The sequence below is a fragment of the Globicephala melas genome, chromosome 16 (genome assembly GCF_963455315.2).
Source record: "Globicephala melas chromosome 16, mGloMel1.2, whole genome shotgun sequence".
In the NCBI taxonomy this organism is placed as follows: Eukaryota; Metazoa; Chordata; class Mammalia; order Artiodactyla; family Delphinidae; genus Globicephala; species Globicephala melas.
This window is the reverse complement of record NC_083329.1, coordinates 73,991,653-74,015,444: the sequence shown is the minus strand read 5'-3', so window position 1 is coordinate 74,015,444 and position 23,792 is coordinate 73,991,653. Positions and strand designations below refer to the sequence as shown.

At 45.0% G+C, this 23,792-nt stretch overlaps 1 long non-coding RNA gene across 6 annotated transcripts in view; it reads right to left on the bottom strand.

Moving 5' to 3' along the window:
- LOC132593624 (uncharacterized) overlaps window positions 1-22,686 on the bottom strand; it is a 107,646-nt gene extending 84,960 nt beyond the window's left edge. For 5 of the 6 annotated variants that reach the window (XR_009559334.1, XR_009559333.1, XR_009559335.1 and 2 more), the window contains exons 1-3: window positions 22,559-22,686; window positions 887-1,003; window positions 252-406 (exon numbers count right to left, since the gene is read on the bottom strand). This is a non-coding gene — a long non-coding RNA (uncharacterized lncRNA). The remainder of the gene's footprint in view (window positions 1-251; window positions 407-886; window positions 1,004-22,558) is intronic. The other variant, XR_009559331.1, reaches the window with a different exon arrangement.
- Between the last annotated feature and the right edge of the window lie 1,106 nt (window positions 22,687-23,792).

The following is a 23,792-nucleotide window of genomic DNA, read 5'->3' as shown; positions in this document are numbered from 1 at the left end:
GAGAGCAATGCTCACTTCTCCCACTTTTGTCCTGCCACTCTTTCTACATGTATATGCACTGCTGCCAATTTGATTTTGAAACTCTTGCCTTGGAAGGACTCTCACTTGCAATGTCAGGCCTTTCCAACCCACAGCTTTGCCCTCAATCAGCGGGATAACCACCCCTAGAGCCTACATGTATCCAGCACCATCTCAGGGGTTAACAACCCTTCCACACGGGACAAAGCATGTTCCACTCACTGAGAACTTACCTGGATTTGAGATTCTGGAATTCCTGTTTGACAAGCCAATTCTTCTCTGGTTGCAATGCCAGGAAATCAGTTCTTCTTGAAGGCTTGTACAAGGATACTTGTTTGAGATGGAGAGGTGAATGTCCGCTTTCTCCCGGCCCCTTTATGGCAGCATTCTGAAGAACAAATAAAGAAGAGAGTTAGGCCAGTTGCACATTCAGTGCAAATACAATGTGTGATATGTATGGAATATAATATCATTTATATATAATTTATCTTATACATATATATGTAGGTATATACATATATTTTTTTTTCTCACCACCTTTCTCCCCACTGAGTGCTCAGAAGTACTCACCCAACAACCCTAGCTCAGTAGCCCTAGGATAAAGTTGCTGAGGTGGTGGAAGAGGGGAACTCTGACTTCTTCGCAGTTTCAGGACCAGAAGATTCAAAGACTTCCTGGCCGTGCATCATCACACCCTACAACCAGGGACATGATGCTCGTATCTGCAACACTAATGGGGCAAGAACCAAACTGCCGTTGGTTTCTCTCCTAAGCATTCTTTGCCACACATTTATCGTTCACATTCAGAGGTGATCCTGTCTCCAGGAGATCCTCTGAGGAAATGCGCTTGGAAATGCTGGGGACTTACTTTGAATCCAAGGCCGAGGCTGTTGATGATGATTTAATTGCCCCCTTCTCTTAAGGTTTTCATGGACACCACCTGGCTCTGCCTCAGATTTCTTCTTCATTGGTTTTGAAACCAATCCTAAGCACAAATAGGGAACCCACTGTCACTCAGTGCTTATGAACATATTTCCAAAGATCTTTTGCAGTGATTTACAACAGGACAAACAAATAAGGAAGCAAACTAATGAAGACCCAGAATGGCCATCTGTCACCAGTGGAAATATGTGATTCAAAGGTAGTAGTCTACCTAAAGAATAATGCTTTTCTCTCATGATTAATGATGTTGAGCATTCTTTCATGTGTTTGTTGGCAGTCTGTATATCTTCTTTGGAGAAATGTCTATTTAGGTCTTCTGCCCATTTTTGGATTGGGTTGTTTGTTTTCTTGTTATTGAGCTGCATGAGCTGCTTGTAAATTTTGGAGATTAATCCTTTGTCGGTTGCTTCATTTGCAAATATTTTCTCCCATTCTGAGGGTTGTCTTTTGGTCTTGTTTATGGTTTCCTTTGCTGTGCAAAAGCTTTGAAGTTTCATTACGTCCCATTTGTTTATTTTTGTTTTTATTTCCATTACTCTAGGAGGTGGGTCAGAAAGGATCTTGCTGTGATTTATGTCATAGAGTGTTCTGCCTATGTTTTCCTCTAAGAGTTTGATAGTCAAAACTACAATGAGATATCATCTCACACCAGTCAGAATGGCCATCATCAAAAAATCTAGAAACAATAAATGCTGGAGAGGGTGTGGAGAAAAGGGAACACTCTTGCACTGCTGGTGGGAATGTGAATTGGTTCAGCCACTATGGAGAACAGTATGGAGGTTCCCTAAAAAACTACAAATAGAACTACCATATGACCCAGCAATCCCACTACTGGGCATATACCCTGAGAAAACCAAAATTCAAAAAGAGTCATGTACCAAAATGTTCATTGCAGCTCTATTTACAATAGCCCAGAGATGGAAACAACCTAAGTGCCCGTCGTCGGATGAATGGATAAAGAAGATGTGGCACATATATACAATGGAATATTACTCAGCCATAAAAAGAGACGAAATTGAGCTATTTGTAATGAGGTGGATAGACCTAGAGTCTGTCATACAGAGTGAAGTAAGTCAGAAAGAAAAAGACAAATACCGTATGCTAACACATATATATGGAATTTAAGAAAAAAAAATGTCATGAAGAACCTAGGGGTAAAGCAGGAATAAAGACGCAGACCTCCTAGAGAACGGACTTGAGGTTATGGGGAGGGGGAAGGGTGAGCTGTGACAGGGCGAGAGAGAGTCATGGGCATATACACACTAACAAACGTAGTAAGGTAGATAGCTAGTGGGAAGCAGCCGCATGGCACAGGGATATTGGCTCGGTGCTTTGTGACAGCCTGGAGGGGTGGGATAGGGAGGGTGGGAGGGAGGGAGACGCAACAGGGAAGACATATGGGAACATATGTTTATGTATGACTGATTCACTTTGTTATAAAGCAGAAACTAACACACCATTGTAAAGCAATTATACCCCAATAAAGATGTTAAAAAAAAAAAGAATAATGCTTTTATCTCTGAATAAGTGCACAGAATTTCAGAAAATACATAATCTGCTATCAATAAAAGTAATCATTTCTCCTTTAAGTCATCTTCATGGTATCCAAAGTAAAGACTCATGACAGGAGAAAACGCTTGCTTTCCCAAAGCCAGAATGAGCTCGTTAACACACCCTCTCTCTCCATCATCCTCTTCCAGTCAATAGTGCCAGTTTCTCTGTTGGCTTTTGTCTCGGTCTCCTTCTACCAGTTTTTGTCTATCTCTGTTTTTCTCCCTCTCAGCCTCTGTCTCTGTTTCATCCTCTCCTCTTTCTCTCACTTGCTCTCTTTTGCTCTTTTTGCCTCATCTTTCCTGTGGTCGATGCCTGAGTAATGTTTCTCTGCCTCTTTTTTTTTTAATTTTAAATTACTATTTCAAGAATATTTCTTTTTTATATTTATTTTATTTATTTTTGGCTGCATCGGGTCTTAGTAGCGTCACGTGGGATCTTTCGTTGCAGCATGCAGGCTTCTGTCTAGTTGTGGCATGCAGGTTTTTCTCTTCTCTAGTTGTGGCGCACAGGCCCCAGGGAGCATGGGCTCTGCAGTTTGTGGCACAGGGGCTCTCTAGCTGAGGCGCACGAGCTCAGTAGTTGTGTCTCACGGGCTTAGTTGCCCTGCAGCATGTGGGATCTTAGTTCCCTGACCAGGGATCGAACCCGTGTCCCCAGCATTGTACGGTGGATTCTTTACCACTGGACCACCAGGGAAGTCCCTCTCTGCCTCTCTTATGTCCCCATAGCAGTACTGTTTTGTAACACACAATGCATTGGTAAGTGCCCCTGTCAAAAATTCACTAAACCCGGACAACAGTAATTAAAATCCCACACTGCCTGGGAAATACTCATTTACAGTCACCTCAGTGGATACATGTCACAGTCACTTCTAGGTCAGGAGACTGTTATGTACCTGATCCCCATCTTCGAAACGTGTGCTGTTGTCTTCAACAGCGAAATGACAGGTTTGCTTCCCCATTACCAGAGACTGAAATGCAGTGTGCTTTTTTTTGGTCATTTCTGAATGTTTTGTGTGGAAATTCTAATAAATCTAGAAAAACCTTCAATAGAGAAAGACAACCAGTTTCTGTGGACTTGAGGTAACGTCCCAGGCACTGTGGTCAAATGCTAGCACCCTTTCTTTAATTATTCCTTTCAGACCTGACCAGAGATGAAGCGTTTGGCACAGGTAGCTCCTTGGAGAAAAGCAATAAAGGAACAAACCCATGGTACAACCAGCCTCATGCTTCACTGTTTCATGAACTTTCCTTTCTGACCATCCACTGGAATGAGCCTATAGCCACTCAAATAACTCTGGCCACATTTTCCCAAAGGATGCACCATCATTGCCAGGATTTGAGTCAATGCTGTCTTGAGCACAAAAGTAACTGTCACTTAATCCTTGTCAACATACTTGCAAAGGTTAACTAGTGATTCACAATTGAACTGTTACCAAATAAAGACTCACTGCCCTATAAGCATAAAATTCAATACTCCGGCACCAGCTTTTCAGAAAGAGCTTTAGGAGGACATGGCGACGGTGGAGTAGAAGGACATGGAGCTCACCTCCCCTCAACAAACACATCAAAAATACAACTACATGTGCAACAGTCCTCCCAGAACACCAACTGAAAGCTGGCAGAAGATCTCACGCAACCAAATCTGCAACAAAGATCCCCACATGACCAGGCAGGACTAAAGGAAAAAAAAGGGAATTGAGATAGGACCTGCACCCTTCGGAGGGAGCTGTGAAAGAGGAAAGTTTCCCTCACCCCGGGAAACTCCTCTGCCAGCCGGGATGGAGCTGCAGGGGCCTGAAATTTGCCTGAGAGGAATGTGCACGGGCTGGCTGGCTGCCAAGCAGGACAGAGAGGTACCAGTGCCGACGGCTGCCACCTCACTGCACTTCCCAGCCCGAGACGCACGCCTGCCGCTGTGCACAGCGGTTGGGTGCTGAAACTCAGGCTTCGTGGACAGACAAGGGGAGAGGACTTGGTTTGGCTTGTGGAGACAGCCCAAAGGGCCTGGAGTGTGGACCAGGCTGCAACTGGGGGTGCACGAGGGATGGAGCCCTGGTCCGCCACAGAAGCCCCATTATCAATGTGAAGGGCAGGGCATAGGTCAGCCGTAGAAGCCGCACTGTCACCGTGCTCACAGTGGGGCATGGCTCCGGCCGTGGCAGACCTTACGAGCGTGCACACACTGGGGTTGACTTCGAGCCAACTGTTGGTGCTCCCAAATCGGGGGGCAGCTTCAGGGGGCTTTGAAAGCTCGTGGCCTCGGCAGACTCGGGGAACTTGGGCTTTGCAAGCATGCACAGGCCGCAAGCAGGAGGGGCTGGCGTGTGAGCCAATTATCGGTGCTCCCACAGCAGAGATGGGTCTGACTTTGTGGACACGCACAGTGGGTTGCGGGTAGTGTCACAGAGTCACACGTCCCAGCAGACAGCTCCTGGGGAGGAAATCCTTTCCCAGAGGGAGCATTCCAGTCCCACCTACCTCACAATGCAGTTTAGGACAAGACCTGGGGGTTTCTACTCCAACAAATGGGGAGCAGACCCTGCCCCCAACAGGGCTGTGACAACCACAGAGCAAAAAGGAGGCCCCACCCAACATCCAGTGCAGGCTCTGGTCACCACCACACCAAACACACCCCCTATCAAGGGGACAAATACCAGCACTCCCTGGGGAAAGATGTGGCAGGTATCCATACCAAATACAGCCCTTGCACCAAAAATACTGGACTGTACCCACCAGTGGGCAGGCACTGACCCTTCCCGCTAAGAAGCTTATACTGGCCTCTAGACCAGCCTCACCCACCGGGGAGCAGACACCAGAAGCAGAAAACTAGAATCCTGCAGCCTACGGACCGAGCCTACCAACAGCAAGCTAGACCCTACCCTGGGACCAGCTGGGCCCTGGCCCTGCCCACTAGCAGGCCAAAGCAACCTTCAGCACACCCTGGACCCCATACCCAACTGTGTCAGGAACTGCCCCTTCCCCACAACCAATGATCTGAAACCAGATCTGGGATCCCTGGGCCCTGCAGCCTAACTTCAGGAACCAGCTCTGCCTGCCAACAGTCTGGCACTAATCCCAGGATCTGGCTTCACCTGCCAATAGGTGAGCAATGGCCCCAGAGTCTTTGGGACCCTGACTCTGCCTACCATTGAGCCACCACTAGCCCCAAGGCCACCTAGGGTTCTGCAGCCAGCAGCATCCACACGAGGCAGGGGCTGGCAACCAACCAGACTAGGGGACAACCGAGCCTACCAGACCACCCAGAGCCAGCTCGCCACAACAGACGGACCCACACAGCCTTCTGGGGGAGCCCTTAGTGCATACAGCTTGGGTGACAAGAGAGGAGTGCACTTCTGTGACATATAGGACATCTCCTACAGAAGGCCACTTTTCCAAGGTTGAGAAATATAACTAACCTATCACATAATACATAAAAATAGTAACTTAGACAAAATGAGGTGGCAGATGAATATGTTTCAGGCTAAGGAACAAGACGAAACCGCAGAAAAACAACTAAGTGAAGTGGAGATAGGCAATCACCTGAAAAAGAGATCACAGTAATGATTGTAAAAATGATCAGAGAACTCAGGAGAAGAATGGCTGCACAGAGCGAGAAGTTAGAAGTTGTTCACAAAGAGTTAGAAAATATAAAGAACAACCAAACAAATGAAGAATACAATAAGTGAAATGAAAAATACACTAGAAGGAATAAATAGTATACTAAATGATACAGATGAACAGATCAGTGAGCTGGAAGACAGAGTAGTGGAAATCACTGCCACTGAACAGAAAAAAGAAAAAAGAATTAAAGAAATGAGGACAGTTTAGAGACCTCTGGGACAACATCAAGTGCTCTATTATTTGCATTATAGGGGTCCCAGGAGGAAAGAGAGAGAGAGAAAGGGCATGAGAAAATATTTGAAGATATAGTAGCTGAAAATTTCCCCAACCTGGGAAAGGAAACAGTCACCCAACTCCAGGAAGAGCAGAGTCCCAGGCAGGATAAATCCAAAGAACACACCAAGATACTTGTAATCAAAATGACAAAAATTAAAGATAAAGAAAGAATATGAAAAGCAGCAAGGGAAAAGCAACAAATAACACACAAGGGAACCCCCATAAGGCTATCAGCTGATCTTTCAGCAGAAACTCAGGGAGTGGCATGATATATTTAAAGTGATGAAAGGGGAAAACCTACAACCAAGATTGCTCAACCTAGCAAGGCTCTCATTCAGATTTGAAGGAGAAATCAAAAGCTTTACAGATAAGCAAAAGCTGAAAAAAAGCAGCACCACCAAACCAGCTTCACAAAAAACGTTAAAGGAACTTCTCTAAGTGAAAAAGAAAAGGGCATAGCTAGAAACAAGAAAATTATGAAATAAAAAAGCTCACTGGTAAAGGCAAACATACAGTAATGGTATGGAATCATCCACACAAAAAGCTAACAGGGAGGTTCAAAGACAAAAGCAGTAAAATCACCTGTATCCACAATAAGCAGTTAAGGGATACACAAAACAGACGTAAACTATGATATGAAAACTATAAGCTGTACTTTAAATATGTTTTTTTCTCACTTATATAGATCAGGGATAGAAAATGGGGAGTTCACACATATAAATCCCCTGGGGGGACTTCGGTCATCTAGACCTTCGGGAACCTGTCTCAGCAGATACTGCCCTGCCTGAAGCAGAGTACCCCCTGGGCTGAACTGAGTACCCTGCCAGGTACGGGGAGAGGAGACCAATCCCTTTTGACTAGCTGGTAAGGAAGGGGCTAGGGCTAGACCTGTGGCTCTAGGAGCACTGCTGGCGGAAGCCTCCGCAGGGCTCGCAGAGATTCCCCGCTTCATACAGCAGGGGAGCCGCAGGAGGCACCAAAGGAGAAGGCAAATATTGTGGCGATCATGAGGCTCTGATGCAGGCAAGACAGGCTTTTTCTGAGGGCCTCCCCGGTAGCTGCTGAACAGGGTACAGAATAACCTAGAAAAGCCAAGTCGAGGTCAAACGTTGTGAGCCCACTCCTTGTTCCTGACTACTCTTGATCTGAGGAAAGCTGATGATCACAGTGCAAGGCAGAGCTGATGGGAGGACAGCCAAGAGTTCTCCATCTGGGAGTCTATCCTCCGAAGAAAAACAAGTCCTTAGTGAAGTCAGCACTCTGCACTTGGCTGACTGGATTTCCTCCAGTGAGCGCTCACAACAGTTTACTTCTCAGCCAACAAGAGCCCGGAAGAGCCTGGAACAAGTGCCTTTAGCAAATGCCTGCCACCTCTTCCCAGGCTTCATGGATTGGGCCCAATGTCAACAGCAGTCTCATCAGAAACTCAGGGCTGTGTGATGCAGCAATGTCGGCTGCACCTGGAAAATCCTTGAGTTCATGAAAACTGAAAGCGCCATGGTTTGTCAGTTGTTGGCTCAGAACACACTTTCCTTTATAGGAAGCACCTGGGCACACTAGAAGCTTGCCCCCCTCAACTAGTCTCCACCTTAGTGCCGGTTCTGAGGGGTTAGCCTGCCCCTCGGAGAATGGAGAGAGAGATGGGGGAGAGAAAACATGCAAGTAACTCCTAAGTCAAAGGCTTAGTTAGTATCCCAGTTCTTAGTTAAAACCAAAGAACTGAAAACAGTCTATGGATTGCTAATCTCTAGAAAATATCTTTCCCTCAGCTCCCCCCCCAAAAAAGCAAAGGGAAATCATACAACCTCAAGAGGCGTGAGAAAGCAAGAGTCTTAGGATTTAGGAACCAATTCCGTCTCCTAGTTTGGTTTCTGGAAAGAAGCAAGCAAATGCAGTAGCAACTATCCACGATTTGGCTGGAAGAATTCCCTGGAGAAGCCACTGCAGAAGATGGACAGTCTCAATCATGACCAGTTTGGATGTGAGGGTTCACTTCGGGAACACTGCGCAGCTTTCCATTAGAGATGATTGTCAAGCACGGCAGCCTGTAAGTCACACATGCTACCCAGCTAACCAAGCAATCTTTCCAAGGCTGTAGCCAATCTGGTCAGAGGTTCCTAATTGCCCCCACCCCATGTGCTGAAGGCAGGCTTGCCTATTACAGAGAAGCCTATGAAAGTCCAGGCTCTGTGTCGCTCACCACCTTGAAAAATTTACTGGATGAGGAGGAGGGTAGAAGAGGTGACTGTACCACCTTGAAGAAATGCAAGTGAGGAGACTGAGACACATCTGAGCTGAATTTGAGGAGGAATTCAAGAATATACAGGGTGAAATACTGAAGCCCTCACTTCCTCTCTGAGCACGTACAGGTATAATCTTCCTGGTAGATGACTAAAACATTTTATCTCCCCAGCAGAGATCACAGACAAGTTAATCTAGACGTTTGGGCAACTTCCATGTAGCACTATTCATCCCAAGGCCTCCATATGGCCCATGGCCTCTACAACCACCACCGATTTCTTCCTCCTGGTAAATCTGTTACACACACACACACACTTAAGAGCAGTTCAATGCTAACTCCCTGTTAGTTTGGCTCATACAAAAGAAGATTAAAATTCTCAGTGAGGAAAAACCAAAAATGTATAAAATTCCTTTAACCCAGGCATGGGGTATGTTCTTCTGGGGTGAATTTTCCTGCTTTACACTCCTTCCTTTCTCCTTTATCCTCTCACCCCAACGAGGTAATCAGGGTTGGTTCTATTAAGAATGCACACCAGGCTTCCCTGGTGGCGCAGTGGTTGAGAGTCCGCCTGCCGATGCAGGGGACACGGGTTTGTGCCCCGGTCCGGGAAGATCCCACATGCCGCGGAGCGGCTGGGCCCGTGAGCCATGGCCGCTGAGCTTGCACATCCGGAGCCTGTGCTTCACAACCGGAGAGGCCACAGCAGTGAGAGGCCCGCGTACAGCCAAAAAAAAAAAAAAAAGAATGCACACCTTTAACAATACCGCCGGGAAATTACATTAGGCCCAGGTGAAACACCCTGACACTTCCTGCAGGCAACATTTCTAGTCAGGGAGCAATGTAATTAATCTCCTGAGTCAGAGGACCCTCACTGATATCAGGTTTAATAAAGTTTTGCTACAATCATCCAAGAACAAACCCCTATGAACTAATCCTAACAAATAAAACAGTTAGACACAGAAAAACATGGACAAAGAAATCCAAGATGCTAGGACTTCAACCCAGGCTTCAAGACTCTAACCCAACCTTTTGAGAACCTCGCTGGCCGTAACCTTTTATCTTGTCTCCCTAAGGTGGGACTCCATCCCCAGTCCTAGCCTTGGGACTCTAACCCTAGTCTCAGAACTCTAACTTGACAAAAATCTCCCCAGGGTAAGACTCTAACCCACAATCCTGATGAGGTTATTAGACAATTTAGGCACAGGAGCATTTTAACGACATTACTCACCCAAAAGGCGTCTGGTCCAGGAGCCGTTTCTTTTCTAAAACATGAAAGTAGTGCTGAGGAGCCTGAAGAGCCATGGCTGGGAAGCAGGAACCCCACAGCTGACCCTCTAGACAAATTTGGTCTAGACAGCCGCTCAAAGATGGTGGCAAGAGCGCGTACCTGCTCCACCAGGAGCTACAGTGCCTCAGGCACTGTAGAAAACTCTGTTACCCAAATCGTTACCTAGCAAGGGCTCCCTACTGGACACACGTAGAAGCCAACACTATGGCACTGGCTTTTGGAAAAGAAGAGCCTTACCACGAGGTTAACCTGCAAGGCTCTCAAATTTGTCTCCCTGATCCCGAGTCTGGGGCAATTTGTCAAGGGTTAGGGGAATTTCAAAGTTGGAAGCTCATTGGCTAGTCTTGAACCAGTCCATATAAGCTACTCGTGCTGCCGGAAGCCAGATTTTCCTTATTGAATGGCTTCTCAATTAAGGGGCTCAGGTGGCAACATTTCTATTCCTTGAGTTCTGCAGACCGAGATTCTTGGTTCCAGGGTCATCCTGGAGATATGGGTTCCCAGTCTGCACACGTGCAGTGTTGTTTCTGTAAAATGCCTCAAGGTTTGAATAATCAACAATCTATTTAAGGAGACAACCAGTTTAAGCTGGTGCTGTTTCAATTTGATTGATCAAAAATCTAAGGAGGCAAAAGCAGTTTAATCTAGTCAATGTTTTACTTGCTGTTTCAGAACAAACAACTGAAAACCCAGAATTGGCTGTCTGCCCCCTGTGGAATTATTTATGATTCAAAGGTACTGTATTGTACTAAGAAATGCTTGTTGCTTATTTATTTTATGTAGTTTGTATCTGTTAATCCCATACTCCCAATTTGTCCCTCCCTCCATCTCCCCTTCAGTAACCATGTTTTCTAAGTCTGTGAATAACAGATTCATTTGTATTATTTTAGATTCCAAACATAAGTGATATCAAATAGTATTTGTCATTCTCTGACTTACTTCACTCAGTATAATATTCTCGAGGTCCATGCATGTTGGGGCAAATGGCAATATTTCAATCTTTTTTATAGCTAATATTCCATTATGTGTGTGTTGTGTGTGTGTGTGTATAAAATATATATCAAGCTAGTCATCTGTTTATGGGCACTTGGGCTGTTTCCACACCTTGGCTATTGTGAAGAGTACTGTGGTGAACATTAGAGTGCATGTATCTTTTCAAATTAGAGTTTTCATTTTTTTCTGGATATACACCTAAGAGTGAAATTGCTGGATCATACTGTAACTCTATTTTTAATTTTTGAAGGACTCTCCATACTGTTTTCCATAGTGGATTCACCAATTTACATTCCCACCAACCATGTAGGAGGGTTACCTTTTCTCCACACCCCCTCCAGCATTTGTTATTTGTAGACTTTTTAATGATGGTCACTCTGACCAGTGTGAGGTGGTACCTCATTGTAGTTTTGATTTGCATTTCTCTAATAATTAGTGAGGTTGAGCATCTTTTCATGTGCCTATTGGCCACCTGGATGTCTTCTTTAGAAAAATGTCTATTTATGTCTTTTTCACATTTTTCTATTGGGCTGTCTGTTTTTTCTATATTGAGTGTATGAGCTATTTGTATATTTTGGATATTAACCCCTTGTCAGTTGCATTGTTTGCAAATATCTTCTCCCATTCTGTAATTTTAAACTATATTGCCAAGCTACAGTAACCAAAACAGTATGGTACTGGCATAAAAACAGACACAGAATAGAGAGCCCAGAAATAAACCCATACGTGTATGGACAATTAATTTATGACAAACCAGCCAAGAATATACAATGAGGAAAGGACAGTCTGTTCAATAAATGGTGTTTGGAAAACCAGGCAGCTACATGCAAAAGAAGCAATATGGAGGGCGAGTAGGCTGCAGGCTCTCAGAGCTGGGCGCAGCAGGGCAGTGTGCGGGACCCCCAGGCAGGCGGCAGGGACCCCAGGGCTACATCAAACCAGCCACACAGCACTCGAGCGTTGAGGGCACCAGGGGCACTTCTGGCAGCCGTGCTGCAAGTGAGGACGCAGTGCATGGGGGGCAGCATGCGAGGGCGCGGTGCTCCGGGAGGGACGGGAGGTTTCCATCCAGCCTCAAGGGGCCACAGGCACTGCCGGCACAGCCTAGCCTCAGTTTCCCCAACTGCACCCTGACCTCCAGGATCCCTACCGGCTTGCCCCGATGTGCATGCACCTTGCTCATAGCATCCTACAGGGTGTGGTCCTCCACCCGCCGATTTGGGGGCATCTGCCAATGTCTGGAGGTGTTTGGGGTAACCCAGCTGGAGGGTGGGAGTTACCGGCATCCAGGGCAAAGCAGCCAGGGATGCTGCTGAACCTCCCACAATGCACAGGACCACCCCGTGCCACTGCAATGCTCCAGACCCAAGTATCTGCGGTGCGGAGGTGGTTGAGGAGCCCTGCTAAGAGGTCTGGCTGGTAGGAGTGACTCCCAGCATGGACATCACCTGGGAGCTGCTTTGCAGTGCAGAGCTCAGGTCCCCACCCCACAACTGCCAAATCAGAATCTGCATTTTCACCCAAGTGCTGGCAAGTTTGAGATACACACAGCGCTGTGGATTTGAGCAGTTAACAATCCTTATGTGTGTCCTAAACATTCCCATAGTCGATGGTGGTAGGCAAGAACTTCACCAACCAAGACGAACTCAAGTAGAATTCAAAGAAAACACTCAATTTATAACTCAAGAGCAAACTGCCCTGAGCGCTACCTAAAGCTTAGGTATATGGTTCACGACACTATGAAATGTTATACTGTTATGAAACGTGTTCTATTCTCCTAGTCTCCAGAAGCCTTCAAAGGACTGTAACAATGTCTGCATACTTGTTTTTGGTTGCGCTGGGCATTAGTTGCAGCAGGCAGGCTCCCTAGTCATGGCTCTCCAGCTCCTTAGCTGCGGCATGCAAACTCCTAGTTGCAGCATGCATGTGGGATCTAGTTCTCTGAACAGGTATCGAACCGCTGTCCCCTGCATTGGAAGGCGGATTCTTAACCACTGGACCACCAGGGAAGTCTCAATGTCTGCATACTTTATGTAGCCTACTGACCTGGTGGAGGTTTACATACATTAGTGCTTCAACTCATAAAATCCTGCAAGGTGGGAGAAAATATTTGCATTGACTAATTAAAAACAAAAACGTTGCCCTCAGAGAGATAAAGTTACTTGCCCAAGGTCACACAGCTAATAAGGAACAAAGCTGAGAAATGATTCCCGATCGATCTGATTCTATATATATGTGATGTTGTGCTCATCTTACAGGGTGAGTGTGACCTGCCCCTGATGATCATATGGCTCAGTGGTTCAATAGTAATGAGACTGATTTTTTTTAAAGGACCACAAGAAACTGTCTTTTCTTTTTATGGACCCAGAGATATAAACAAATAAATTCCTAAGGGGGAAAATAAATTCCCTTAGAGGTCACTAATTGGATACAGCAGTGTATGCAGCTACTAAATCTGAAATTACTCAATTTCAAAAAGCTTCTGGGATTCATAAGTATGGTTTGCAGACATGAGCTTTCCTGCTCAGGTGATCAAATTAAATTGTTAAATAAATTCCTTACCCTCTAAAAAAAAAAAAAATGAACTCAAAATGCATTAAAGACTTGAATGTAAGACCTGAAACCATAAAATTCCCTAGAAAAAAACATAGGCAGTAAGCTCTTTGATATCAGTCTTGGTGATGGTGTTTTGGAATTCCAAAAGCCAAGGAAATGAAAGCAAAAACAAACAAGTGGGACTAGATCAAACTAAAAACCCTGTGCACAGCAGAGGAAACCATCAACAAAATGAAAAGTCAGCCTACCCAGTGGGAGAAAATATTTGCAAATCCTATATATGATGAGGGGATAATATCCAAAATATATAAAGAACTCATTCAACTCAATAGCAAACAAAACAAAAAACCCCAAATAATCTGATTTTAAAATGGGTAGAAGCTCTGAATAGACATTTTCACAAAGAACACATACAGATGGTCAACAGACCCATGAAAAGATGCTCAGCATCACAAAGCATCAGGGAAACACAAATAAACACAATGAGATACCACCTCAGACCTGCTAAAATGACTATTATCAAAAAGTCAAGAAATAACAAATGTTGGTGAGAAAGTGGAGAAAAGTGTTCCCTTGTGCACCTTTGGTGGAAATGTAAACTGGTACAGCCACTATTGAAAACAGTATGGAGTTTCCTCAAAAATTTAAAAATAGGGACTTCCCTGGTGATCCAGTGGCTATGACTCTGCGCTCCCAATGAAGGGGGCCCGGGTTTGATCCCTGGTCAGGGAACTAGATTCCCGCATGCCGCAACTAAGAGCCTGCATGCTGCAACTAAAGATTCCCACGTGCGGCAACTAAAGATCCCACATGCTGCAACTAAGACCCAGCGCAGCCAAATAAATAAATAAATTTAAAAATTAAAAATAGAACTACCATATGATTCAAAAATTCTACTTCGGGGGATGTGAAGAAAAGGAACACACTAACTGGAAAAGATATATGCACCTCCATGTTCATTATTCGCAACAGCCAAGATATGGAAACAACGTGCCCATCCATGGATGAACAAAGAAATATATACCTGTGAGTGTATATATATATACACATATATATACACACACACACACATATATATGTTATTCACCCTTAAAAAGGAATGAAATCTTGCATTATGCTAAGTGAAATAAGCCAGAGAAGACAAATACTGCATGATTTTACTTATATATATGGAATCTTAAAAACAAAAATAAGGGCTTCCCTGGTGGCGCGGTGGTTAAGAATCCACCTGCCAATGCAGGGGACACGGGTTCGAGCCCTGGTCCGGGAAGATCCCACATGCCGCAGAGCAACTAAGCCCGTGCGCCACAACTACTGAGCCTGCGCTCTAGAGCCCGCGCACCACAACTACTGAGCCCATGTGCCACAACTACTGCAGCCCGTGTGCCTAGGGCCCATGCTCCACAACAAGAGAAGCCACTGCAATGAGAAGCCCACGCACCGCAATGAAGAGTAGCCTCCGCTCACCACAACTAGAGAAAGCCCGCACGCAGCAACGAAGACCCAATGCAGCCAAAAATAAATAAATTAAATAATTTTTTTTTAATTGAAAAAAAACTCCAACACCCGACATTCATAAATATAAAGAACAGATTGGTGGTTGCAGAGGAAGGAGCTTGAGGATTGGTGGAATGGGTTAAGGTAAAAAGATACAAACTTCCAGTTACAAAGTAAGTAGGTCATGGGGATGTAATGCACAGAATGGCAACACCATAGTGATAATACTGTATTGCATATTTGAAAGTTGCTAAGAAACTAGATCTTAAAAGTTCTCATTACAGAATAAAATGTCTAACTATGTACGGAGACAGATGTTAGAGAGACTCATTGTGGTGATCATTTCCCAATATCTATAAATATCGAAACTTCATGTTGAATATCTGAAACTAACATAATATTATGTCAGTTGTAACTCAATAAAAAATAAGGTAACTACTGTATCCTAGGAAAAAAATAATGCCAGAACTAGTTATGACTTTCTGAAAATGGTAAAAAATTTTTTACAGATTTCAATTCCCTCCTCCTCTACTCCCATTTATTGTTTGTACCCTATCTACATTCTTAGAACATAAAGCCATTACGTACTACAATCTCCTCTTTTCATCCCTCATTTGATCTTAATTCTACAATAACTATATATTTACTGCACACAGTATTTCTTACTGCAATGTCTCTTTAGTTATTGTGGTTTCTGAAGCTGACTTTTTAGTACATTCCTCAAGGAGGGCTTCTGGAACTCTCTACTGAAACACTATAATAAAGACAGCACCAATATTACTGATTTTTCCTTTTGCTCAGTATGGCTCAGCACAGAACTGTTAATGAGTCTATATTTAAAAGTCTGATGTTTTGCTCATCGAGGACTTGTTGGCATTACAATTTGCTTTTTGAAAAATTATTGCTTTAAACCTCATTTATCTTGATTTCTGACTTTTTTTGGTGGCCCCTGAAATTTTGTGCCTGAGGCCAGTGCCTTTCTTGCCTCACCCGGTTCTAGCCCTGAGTTAGAGCTTCTCTGTCCTTTGTCTTTACTGTTCCCATCCTAAATATTTAATGCTCATTTCACTCCCAACAGTTGCTGTTCTCTATGGGCTCCAGTCCCATGGAGCTCTGGGGGTTCAGTGTGAGAATTCACAGACATTCATGCCTTACCTCAGATCTCTGCCTCACTAACTGTGGAGTGAACCAAGTCCCTCCCAGTCTCAGCTGCAAGTCCTGGCCAGGCTCCTGCACCACACAAGCTCAAGGCCCTCCTGTGGGTCCTCAGTTGGTCCCTACACCGCGCATGCGTGGGGCTCTGCTGGGAAAGGGGCTGGTGCAGGCTAGTCTGCTCCTTACAAAGAGCATGCCCAGGGCCCTCAGGAATCCAGTTACCCTGTTGCTTCCTTCGACTTTCCCCACACTCATGGTGATGCTGGGCAGGTCTCGTGGCTGTTGTGCTCCCACTTGTGCACTGACAAATACCTTGTCACCTAATTTGGTAAAAATTCTCCATAGGTTTTGGTTTTAATATCCTATCGCTCTGTGTTTACATAGGGATTCTGGAAGCCATAAGACCATGCTTCCACCACCACTGCCATCTTCCCAGAACTCCTTAATTTATTTTTAAAGGATACTTAAAAAAAAAAAAAAAGAGTGGAGAGCCAGAATTATTTTGTCACGTACAGACAGGATTAACAAAAAAACCTACATAAAAAACAAAACCAGACTCTATCGTCTGCTCAAAGCATATGTATGTTCTCATTGTTAACAAGGCAGATTGCAACTGCTAGAGACATGACAGCCCCTGGTCCAGGAGAGATGTAGACCAGACAGTCCAAACACCCACGTGCTACACACGCCCAGACCTGTGATGGCCTGGCCCAGCTCAAAAGGAAGAACAGGAAAGGCCCAGGGAGTGAAGAGAGGAGGGAAAACCAGGTGCGACTTTGGGACCAATGTTTCCGCTGTCAGGGTGAAGTTCCTGCTACTGGTCCGCAGAACCAGGTGAGGGGCTGAGTTTCACTGCCTTTAGATGGGAGAGGAGGCAGGGATAGGGATGGACACACACAGAAAGCCAGGTCTGCTGGTGGACTGTGCCCCTAACAGGAGGGTGACTAGAAACATTCTACTCACTGAGGAAGCTTTACTGTCTGGGCTCTGGGTGAGCCAGAAAGACACTACCCTAAGGGGGGGAAACTGTAGGCCTGTGCTGCGGACTGAGTAAGTATGTTTCCCCCAAATTCATATGCTGAAATCCTAACCCCTAAGGTGATGTTATTGGGGGGTGGGGCCTTTGGGAGGTGACTAGGTCATTAGGTCATCCCACGAATTCAATGAACACCTTATAAAAAAAGGCCTGAGAGAGTCCCCTTCCTTCTGAGGACACAAAGGATGAAACATCACAGAAACAGTTCGTGTATTTTTCATTCTAAACTATCACTCAAGAATAAAAGCAAAATAAGAACATTTCCAGATTAAACAGACTGCGAGAGTCTGCCTCTCTCAGGCTCTCACTGAGAGTGAGGAAGGATGCATTTAAGCAAGTGAGTGAATCCCAGAAGGAAGGAGTGGAGTCTGACAGACGGAGGCAGGAGATGGGGGGAAGCAAGTCTCAGTCAGACAGTCATCGACTGTGTGAAACAACAGTCATGGATTAGTAATAACAATAATCATGACTAATTAGAGGCATAAACTTCTGTGGTTCAGTGCTGTGTCCTGGCCATCACCTGCCACCCTACCAGGGTTAGGGAAGTCTGAGCTGAGGTTGGGAGTGTATATATATCTATTTATATAATAATTATTTATATCTACCTATATAATAAGAATTATACACCATAAACAAGTGGGAATTTTCCTGGAATGCAAGAATGCTTCAACCCAGGAAAATATTATACATTGGTGTAATGGACCACATTCATGGAATACAGGGGAAAAAAACCCATGATCATCTCAATTAATGCAGAAAAAGTAACTGAAAAAATTCAATACCCTTTCATGATAAAAAAAAAAAAACACTCAACAAACTAGGTTTGAAGGAAATTACCATGACAGAATTCAAGCCATATATGTAAAGCCCATATCAATATCACACTCAATGGTGAAAGACTGAAAACTTTTCCTTTGCGATCAGGAAGCATGTAAGAATACTGGGTTTTACCACTTTGCAACATAGCACTGGTAGTTTTAGCCATAGCTGTTAGGAAAGACAGATAAATTTTACAATTAATGAATAAATCACTGACATCCAGTGATTTGAAAGGAAAATGTAAAATTATCTCTGTTTACACACGACATGATCTCATGTGTACAAATCCTAAGGATGTCCCAAAAATAATGTCCAAACTAATAAATAAATTCAGCACAGTATCAGGATACAAAGTCAACATTAAAAATCATGTGCATTTCTGTACACTAACATGATCAATCTGAAAAGGAAACTAAGAAAACAATTTTATTTACAACTGCATCAGAAAGAATAAACTACTTGGTAATTAACTTAACCAAGGAGGTGAAGCCTTGTACAAGGAAAACTGCCTAACTTTGCGAAGAGAATGCCACATATTCCATTTTCATGGACTGGAAGACGTATCGCTGCTAAGACCTCAATACTGCCCACTGAAATTTACAATTCCAATGTAATCCCTATCAAAACCCCATCCTAAATGGAAAACCCCATCCTAAAATTCACCTTACACTCAACAGACCCCCAAATAGCCAACAATTTTGAGGAAGAAAAGCAATGTGGGAGGATGCACACTTCCTGATTTCAAATCTTACTGCAAAATTAGAGGAATCATAACAATGTGGTACTGGCATAAAGACAGAATTAAAGATCAACGGAATAGAATTCAGAGCCCAGAAACAAACCCTCACACATATGGTCAAATGACTTTTGACAAGAGTAGCAAAATCATTCAAGCCGGAAAGACAGTCTTGTCCACAAATAGAATTCAGAGCCCAGAAACAAACCCTCACACATATGGTCAAATGACTTTTGACAAGAGTAGCAAAATCATTCAAGCCGGAAAGACAGTCTTGTCCACAAAGGGTGCTGGAAGAACAGGATATGAACGTGCAGAGGAAAGAGGCTGGACACGGCAAACACCGTTTATACAAGTTAACTCACAAATCAGTCAGAGACATAAGGGTAAGAACTAAAATTATGAAACTCTTAGAAGCAAATATGGGACAAAATTTCACTACGTTGGACACAAAGACATCCATCCATCCATACGGACACAGACAGAGATTTCAGTTTCCTTGCTTGAGTTTTAAAAAACCTCCTTTTCTTTCCCTTTCAGTTTTAAGTTCTACTAACTGAGCCAAGGCTGTAGTCTCATGTGATGTAGGCTGTGTTTACATTTCAGGACACAATAAGAGTTATAACTTCAAGCTTTCTCTTAGGAATACTTTTTCTCTCAGGCTCAGAATTTTGAAATGATATTTTCTCAAGCCGGCTTTCTCTACAGCTTTAGAATGTCAAAAGAGCTCCATTTAAGAGTTAAGTACTTGCAAGCACTGCCTTTGTTCCAATTCTACATGACGTCAGCCTGAGTTTCAATGGGTAGCTGTCCGTCAAGGGAGCTGTTTGGCTTTCGAGGCATGGTTTCTCATTATTAATCTGGTACCTAATTCAGATATGATCTGAACAACCTTCTGAGGGCAGAGTGATGGATCAAATTTGGGCTGCTTCTGAGTCTAGCTCCCTAAGGAGTTACCCCTGAGTCTGTTCCACTCTTTCACTTGTCTCAGTTTCCCCATATGGCAGAAAAACTGCTGTGGATGCTCAGAGCACGAGGCGATCAGTCTTATTGTGCCCTCAGGTGAGCGGAATTTACTTAATGGTTAGAGTGAAGTCCCCCGTAGAACCACTAATCGTCAAGACGATTGCTCGCCAGACACCTCCACTACATTCTCTCTCAGCTGCTTGCGTGTGAACACCTGTGGCCAGAAGGAGCAAGCCCCTCTTTCCTTCAGAGCTGAGCAGGCTCAGTCTCTCATTTCACTAGCAAGCAGTGTGTGCAGACATATATACATAATCTTTCCAATTTAAGCTAAATTTCATTTCGCTCCAACCCAGTTCACTCTAAATTTACCCCGGGTGCTTGCCTAGTAATTTCCCCCCGAATCCCTGCCTAGGGAATGAACCAGTACCCTCTTAGAACTCCAAGTCCCAAGAAAAATAGCTCGAGTAAAATTCAGAACATCACTTAAAGCAATGCCGTCCAGCTACCAGGAGAACTCACCAAAGAACCCAGGAACACTGAGAAGCAGGTGGAGCTCAAAGGGCCCGTGCTGCTACCAAGCACCAGTTCGGGGCGGACCTGAGGTATTCTCTGATGGGTGGCTCTAGACTATACAAAGAATAATGCTTTTATCTCTGAATAAGAGCACAGAATTCCACACAATACACAATCTGCAATCCATGAAAATAATCATTTCTCCTTTAGTCATCTTCCTAGTAACCAAAGTAAAGACCCGTGATTGAGGAGACAATTCTTGCTTTCCCAATGCCAGAATGAGCTCGCTAACACACCCTCTCTCTCCATCTTCCTCTCCCCTTCAACCCTGACAGTTTCTTTGTCCATCTTTTTGTCTGTCTCTGATTCTCTCACTTGCTCTCTTTTGCTCTTTTTGCCTCATCTTTGCTGTGGTCGATGCCTAATTAATGTTTCTCTGCCCCTCTTATGTCCCCACAGGCAGTACAGTTTCATAAAACACAATCATTGGCAAGTGCCCTTATCAAAACTTCACTAAACCATGATGGCAATCATTAAAAACCCACGCTGCCTGGGAAATACTCATTAACAGTTGCCTCTTAGTGGATACAAGCCACAGTCACTTGTACGTCAGGAGACTCTTATGTACCTGATTCCCATCTTCGAAATGCATATTCCTTTGTCTTCAAAATGAAATGATGTCCTTGCTTCCTCATTAGCAGAGACCTAACTGCAGTGTTTTTAAAAGTCATTCCTGAGTGTTTTGTGTGGAAAATTTGCTAACTCAAGAAAAAATTTCAATAGAGAAAAACAACCTACTCCTGTCCTACCAAACATTGTACCTTGCACCAATCACTAGTTTTGACTACATTCTATTATGATTTGAAGTCTGATAACCAGGCCGTTTGGTACCAACAAATAATACATAAAAACCCACAGAACAAAAAACAAATTCTCAAACAAAATATGCATTTGCTGGAGACAATCTGAGATTTACCTGCAATTAGACATTCAAAACTGCAATAGTTGGGGACTTCCCCCTGTGGTCCAGTGGTAAAGACTCCACCTTCCAATGCAGGGGACGCACGGTTGATCCCTGGTCGGGGAACTAAGATCCCACATGCCGTGGGGCAACTAAGCCCACGCGCCACAACTACTGAGCTCTTGCGCCTCAACTAGAGAGCCCACGCGCCCTGGAGCCTGTGTGCCACAACTAGAGAGAGAAAACACGCACACCACAACTAGAGGGAAGCTCGTGCACCGCAATGAAGAGCCCGCACATCTCAACGAAGATCCCGCGGGCCGCAACTAAGACCCAACACAGCCAAAAACATAAATGAGATAATAAATTAAATAAATAAACAAATACAAAACTGCAATAGTGCATAGAACAGTGTCATGAAATAAACACTTATCCTGATTCCTAAGTCTTCCCTTTCTCATGCAAAATTTAACACAAAAACAAACAAAAAACAACCTAGCACCTAAGTAACTAGAATGTGCAAATACTTGAGCGTCTATGATAATTGCTCAGAAACGAATTTTTAAATGATCATTTAACTTAGAGGAACACTGCCTCGCGAAAAGATGGCCTGTTGCTGGAACAGAGTTCCACAAACAAGAAAAACATAAACCGTTCAAAAAGCCCTACATAAGCAGAAACATAAAAAGTCCAGAATTTCCTTATTTCTAACTTTGGTTAGATGTTACTATGTCACACGTTACCCTCCAGAGAGCGCTCTGCGAGTCAGTTACGAGTCATTTCAGTTAATCAAGGGTGAAAACGCTGAAAGCAAAGCTTCAGCCTTTGGAGCTGACCCTCCTGAGGGCTTCAGGAAAGGGCACAGAGGCCCCCGTCTGAACACCAATCCTGGCGGCCGGGGGTCCAGGATTCCCGAGCTGTGCGCGCGCCCATCACCCGCGCGCTTCCCGAGCGCAGAGGTCCCTGCACCCCTCCGGACCCAACGTGCCCGAGACGCCCGCCCCGCGGCCCCGTCTTCGGGCTCCTCTGCGCCGCCTCCCCGTCCAGGCCCCGCGAGCCCACGGCAACGGGGCCGAGTCCGGCGTCCGCAGAACCAGAGGCCAGACCCCCCGGGCGCGTGGGGACAGCCCCGCCGCGAGGAGGCCCGAGGGGCGCCGAGGAGGGAGGGCTGCGAGCGCGCGGGGCGCCCACCGCTGAACGGCCGCCTTCGTGGCCCCGGCCCGGCGTCCTCACTCTGCGGCCGGTGGCGGCGGCCCCGGAGCCGAGGAGCGAGGGAGGCTCGCGCTCCTCGGTGCTGGAGGGGTCGGGCCCCTGGCTGTTGTGCAGGCGGGGGCCGCGGCCGGGGGGCGCGCGGTGAGGGGCTCCGGGTACAGCTGTACTTACTCGTCTCTGCGCTGCTACCCCGCCGGGAGCATCACAGTGCGGGGACCGACTCGGTCTCCAACTTCCCTTTCCTCGGGACGCGGGTCTTCAGGAGCCCCAGCGGCGCAGCCCTCTCACCTGCCTCCGCTCACGCCTGCGCAGTTGCTCCTCGGGAGGGAGTGGGTGGGGCGGGGCGGGGCGCTCCGGGCCTCAGGACCCCCGGTCTGCATACCCGTGTTTATTTTTAATTTCCTGAAAGCGTTTTACTTGAAATCAATCTAAAAAAAATAAATGGCACGTTTTCTTGTCCAAATCATAATTTACTGACCACAGAGTCTGCCTTTGTAAGATTTCTTTAGGGGATCTTAACTGGTTCTCGGTCAAATAACCCGAGTCAAATAACGGGTATCAAAAAAATTTTAAATCACATTTTCCTTCCATCAGTTTTCAGTCACTAATAAGTTTTACCATGTGGGGTTTTATTGGGTGTGGATTATATTTACTAATAATCACCATCATTGGGTCCCTACAGTCAAAATGTGGGTTTCCAACAGGTCTACTTCAATAATCACAGAGATCCTTTTTCTGTTTGAGAGATGCTGAACTTTGATCCACCTTTTTGAACATGCTGCTTCCCCCAAAGACTCCACCCTCACGTATGTCCACCTCATTAAATAATAGAACAGGATTTCCTCAGCTTCTTCCAATGTACAGGCAGACAACAGCTACAAAATGGTTCCCAATCACCTGCCTATGAATTAAAAGAATCTTTTCCACTCAAATATCCTGGTTAGAAACCATATCTCTAATTTCTCTGGGCGTGAATAAACACCAAGGAGAGTTTGTGGTGGGAAAATGAACAATTCATCTGAAAACTACTGCATTTCCTCTCCTTCATCCTGCTGTTTAGAGTAGGAAAACACCACTGGTCAACACCAATTGGTTTTCATTAAGTTTTCCTTAAGAGGAGAAACTCAGTTTTATTGAGGACAGCAATTCACCAGATTAAATGCTCTAAAGCCTAACCTCTCTTGTACCTCAGAGTAGCCAGACAAACTTCAAATCAGATGTGAATGGAAGGATTATGTGGAATTTACGGGATTGCTTAGAGCAGAGACAGCTGTATGGGCTCCTTTGCCCTTCATCTTTGTTCCCTCTGGCCTCAGAAATGAAGACATGGTTGCCGGTCAAGGCTGGCGCTCCAGCAGCCATTTTGGGCCAAGAGACAGCCCTGAGGTTGGATACCAGCTAATGA